We start from the raw sequence: 5000 nt of genomic DNA on the forward strand, positions 1-5000 counted from the left end.
CAAGAGGCCCTGAGAATCATTCACACCCTCACCTCCGCTGGTAATTGCCTGGGAGGCTCGTTGGCTCTCGTCCAGCCACCAGCCAGGGGCGCCTCCTGCGTGCTCCAGAGGCCAAGGAACTTTCCCTGGCCAGGTTGTGCCTCGCGGGTGCCACAGGTGTTGCTCTACGTATACTGTTAGCAGCAAATCTGGAAAGGACGTTGCCTTGTTTTCTTCTTCGCCTTTTGCATATATGGATGGGCTCGCTTGCACATGAGTCTTCGTGCAGATTGCGGCGCGTGGATAATTGCAAACATAAATACTTCCATTTTCTTATCGATATCTGATTTCTCTCACTCTCTCTTCATTCCTTCTTCTCTCTCTTCCCCTCTCCCCCCTCTTTTTCTCTCTCCTCCGTCTGTTTGTATCTGTCTATCTGTCTATATATGTATAAATATATAAGCGGCCTTTTTCCTTTATGGGTCAGTTTCGTGTCGTTTTAATGCGAAGATGAGATCTGGTGTGTGTGTGTGTGTGTGTGTGTGTGTGTGTGTGTGTGTGTGTGTGTGTGTGTGTGTGTGTGTGTGCGTGTGTGTGTGTGTGTGTGTGTGTGTGTGTGTGTGTGTGTGTGTGTGTGTGTGTGTTGTGTGTTGTGTGTGTGTGTGTGTGTGTATGTGTGCGTGTGTATCATATCTGTCTGTCTGCCTGTTTATCTGCCTGCCTGTTTATCTATCTATCTATTAATATATCTACCTAACCTATTAGTCTCCTTGCCTGTTCCTCTCTATGCCTCTATCTTTTACTCATATACCTCCCCCCCCCTCCCTTTCACCTCTCTTATTCATTCCCCAAATGTAGCAGCTTAAAACGAACGAATTTACACGAAAATTGTCCAACTAAATCTTCGTACGTCTCGAGGGGCTCAACTCTACGGACAATTCCCTCCACATTTCACTCGTAAGACCCTATGCGAGATCCGCCGCCAGCATGAGTAATGCTTTCCTCCAAAAGATGGCGTAAACTTGACAAAAATAGGAAAAAAAATGCTTTGACCTACCTCCATATTTTTGCAGAAATGTGGCTTATTTAACCGCCATACGCAAGGGCCGCGGGACTAACGATTTGGTTATATAATGATGTAATTCCAATATGTATTCTAATTTCATGATAGTAGGAGCGATGTGCATTCTAATGCCATGATAATACGAACTATAAGTATTCTAATCCCATGATGATACGAACCATATGTATTCTAATTTCATGATAATGCAATATACACGTATTTTAATAACAGGTTAATACGATCTACTTCGTTTTTGAATACTGGCGTTTTCCCTTCCACACACACACACACACACACACACACACACACACACACAAGAACACGACAAACATACAAACAAACAAACAAATAAACAAACACCCAGGCACCAACACGAGCGACCCAAAATCCCCCTGAGATGAGTAAGACAAAAACAAAAAAAATATTTTGAAATTTACGGCAAGTAGGACTATCCCGAAGAAGGCTTTTAATGGCTTCTTTATTGTCAAGGACCCTTTGTTTACGGGTCGTGGCTGTGACGTCATGTATTGTGGGGCGGCGCTGTGTTCCCCCGGTCTCGTCGACGGAGCAAGGGAGAGGAGCAACGAAGGGAGGAACGAGAAAATACACACAAATATGCCGAAGGACTTTTCACTCTATAAGGTCTTGTCATTATATAAGATCCTTTCACTCTATAATGTTTTTTTTTTCACTGTGTAATTTTCACTATACTGGGTCTTTTCACTATTTAAGGCCTTTTCATCGTATAAGGGATTTCCTCTATGCAAGGCCTTTTCACTATATAAGTCCCTTGCATTATATATGGTCTTTTCACTAAACAAGGCTTTAAACTGTATGAGGAATTTTCCTTTATAAAGCGTTTTTACTATATAAGGCCTTTTAACTATATAAGTTCACCATTTAAGGCCTTTTAACTATATAAGTTCACCATTTAAGGCCTTTTAACTATATAAGTTCACCATTTAAGGCCTTTTCACTATGTAGTTGTTGTTTTTTACTAAATAAGGCATTTATATAATTTAAGGTCTTTCCACTTCCCACTCTATCGCTTCTTCAGAGCAAAATAGCGAAAAAGGCCTTCGGCATATTCGAGTGTTTTCTTGTTCCTCCCTCCGTTATTAGATATGCAATTTGTTCAACATGAATCCCACGTGAGTACGAGGAGACACATTGCAACGGAGACGAGGCCGGTTCTCAGAGGGCTGACGGTGTTCTCCTCGGTCGCTCTCGGTCGTTATTCTTATAGGATGGTGTGTATGTTTGCGTGTAGAAGATTGGTAAACGTGGAGAGAACTTGGAAGACTTTCCTTGTTCTTCCTGTTTGTATATATGTATGTGTATGCGTATGTCTGGCTGGCTCTCTCTCTCTCCTTCTCTTTCTCTTTCTCTCTCTCTCTCTCTCTCTCTCTCTCTCTCTCTCTCTCTCTCTCTCTCTCTCTCTCTCTCTCTCTTTCTTTCTTTTTTTCTCTGTCTATCTCTCCCTTTCTCTCTCTCTCTCTCTCTCTCTCTCTCTCTCTCTCTCTCTCTCTCTCTCTCTCTCACTCTCTCTCTTCCCCCCCCCCCCCCCCCCCCTTCTCTCACTCACTCACTCACTCACTCACTCGCTCACTCACTCACTCACTCACTCACTCTCTCACTCTCTCACTCTCTCACTCTCTCTCTCTCTCTCTCTCTCTCTCTCTCTCTCTCTCTCTCTCTCTCTCTCTCACCTTTACGCATGCACAACAACATGCATCAGCCTAACACATATAATTCTCTCCTCCTACACTTGGGAATATTTTTTAAAAAAATCTCTGGGTGCACCCTTTCCACACACACCTTGTTAGCATCTCTCACGTAAATAGATTAAGAGAGAGAAAGAGAGAGAGAGAGAGAGAGAGAGAGAGAGAGAGAGAGAGAGAGAGAGAGAGAGAGAGAGAGAGAGAGAGCGAGAGCGAGAGCGAGAGCGAGAGAGAGAGAGAGAGAGAGAGAGAGAGAGAGAGAGAGAGAGAGAGAGAGAGAGAGAATATAAATATACACACACATCAGCTTATCTTCTTAGCCAATCGGAACTCGAGAGTCATTATCGAATATCGAGTCGTTCCGAACCGGCGATATTCGAGACGCTGTGTTCGAAGCCTTAATGAGTCGCGGGAGTTTCATGAAGCAACACTGAATTCATTTTCTTATTCCCCGTTTTCACTCTCGTTTTCTCTCCCCTCTTCTTCTTTTTTCTTTCCTCCTCTTGTAAGTGATTTTTACTCTTTATTTTTTTTTTCCTTTTTTTTTTTTTCTTTTTGCTAATCTTCCTTTCTCAGTATTTTGTTTTTTTTTTAAATGGGGTGGACGGGGAGCTGTCTCGCATGCTGATTTTTTTTTTTCTCTCTTTTTTTTACTTTTCTTTTTTTCGTATTATTTGTCCTTCCGTGTTTCATAAATTCTATAGTGTATCTATATGTCTGATCTCTCACCATGATTGGTATTTGCACCATTTGTTAGTTATCTATTACATTATGAGTATTATTACTATGATCATTGTTATTATTATGATCAGTATTATTATTATCATTATCATTATTATCATTACTATTATTATTATCATTATCATCCCTTTTATTGTATTAGCATCACTATCACTGTTATCCTTATTATTATTATCACCATTAATATCATAAAAAATGCAAATTTCTCATCAACACCGTCATAATAAACGTTATTTACATAATCACATTAATCCAAAGTCCTCGGCCTCTCCTCCTCCTTTCACTGTCTGACAGGATTATATTTAGGGGTAAGACGCTAATATATACACAGGGCTTCAGTATCATCACAGTAGAGAATTGGTTCTTAGGCTGCTATGTATTAAAGGTTAAAATCTAGAATGGAGAACACTGGGTCAGAAAATGTGATTTAGCAAGTGTGTGTGTGTGGGGGGGGGGGGGGGTATGTATGTGTGTGAGTGTGTGTGTGTGTGTTTGAGTGTGTGTATTGATATCGACTTTCACGTGTCTGTCTGTGTAAATGTGTATATGTATGTATATATGTATATATATATATATGTGTGTGTGTGTGTGTGTGTGTGTGTGTGTGTGTGTGTGTTTGTGTGTGTGTGTTTGTGTGTGTGTGTGTGTGTGTGTGTGTGTGTGTGTGTGTGTGTGTGTGTGTGTGTTTATATATATATAAATACATATATATGTATATTTATATAAGCGTACACCATTTATACATCATTTTCCCTCTCTGCATCTTTACCTCGAGTTCCTCCTCCCGGCCCTTCACAGAAACAGGTCATGCAAAGCCCACATGACCCTCCATCCGTCTGTTTCTCGCGCTCGTTATGAGACTCCTGGCGAAACGGCAAAGCTACACTTGGCTCCAACTGTCCTGCTCTGCCTTCTGAAACCTGGCTGTATTTACGCGTACTTTGAGGGAAATGCAATGAAAGAGGTGGATGGATGAACAGAGAGGAATATAAATGAATAAATAATGAGAATGATTGATCTTCTTTAAAGCGAGAGATTCCCTTGACGCGTCTCGTCTCCATCAGGTTATAAGTATAGATACATTAAATCAATAAGTCAGTGTACTAAAATGAGTTGGAAATTACGATTTACAGATATTATTGTGGGAAATGCAATAACAGACACGAAAAAAACGAATACAAATACTGAGAACTGATAATAAACACAATAAAAAAATCATTAACACGTCCAGATCTTCTCAAAAGCTACATATCACAGTATATATCAAGTTACAGCTATAAAGGCCCTGCACTAAAGATTAATAAACCACAGGATGACACGTGGCTTCGGTAAGAAATATATCACCAACGCGCGTTAATTTTAGAACTACATTGATTTCTATGAAAGCAGATCAAACGCGTCTGTCAGATCTCTCCTCTTTTTCTTTCTTTCTTTCTTTCTTTCTTACTTTCTTACTTACTTACTTACTTACTTACTTACTTACTTACTTACTTACT

The sequence above is a fragment of the Penaeus chinensis genome, chromosome 18, assembly GCF_019202785.1.
Source record: "Penaeus chinensis breed Huanghai No. 1 chromosome 18, ASM1920278v2, whole genome shotgun sequence".
In the NCBI taxonomy this organism is placed as follows: Eukaryota; Metazoa; Arthropoda; class Malacostraca; order Decapoda; family Penaeidae; genus Penaeus; species Penaeus chinensis.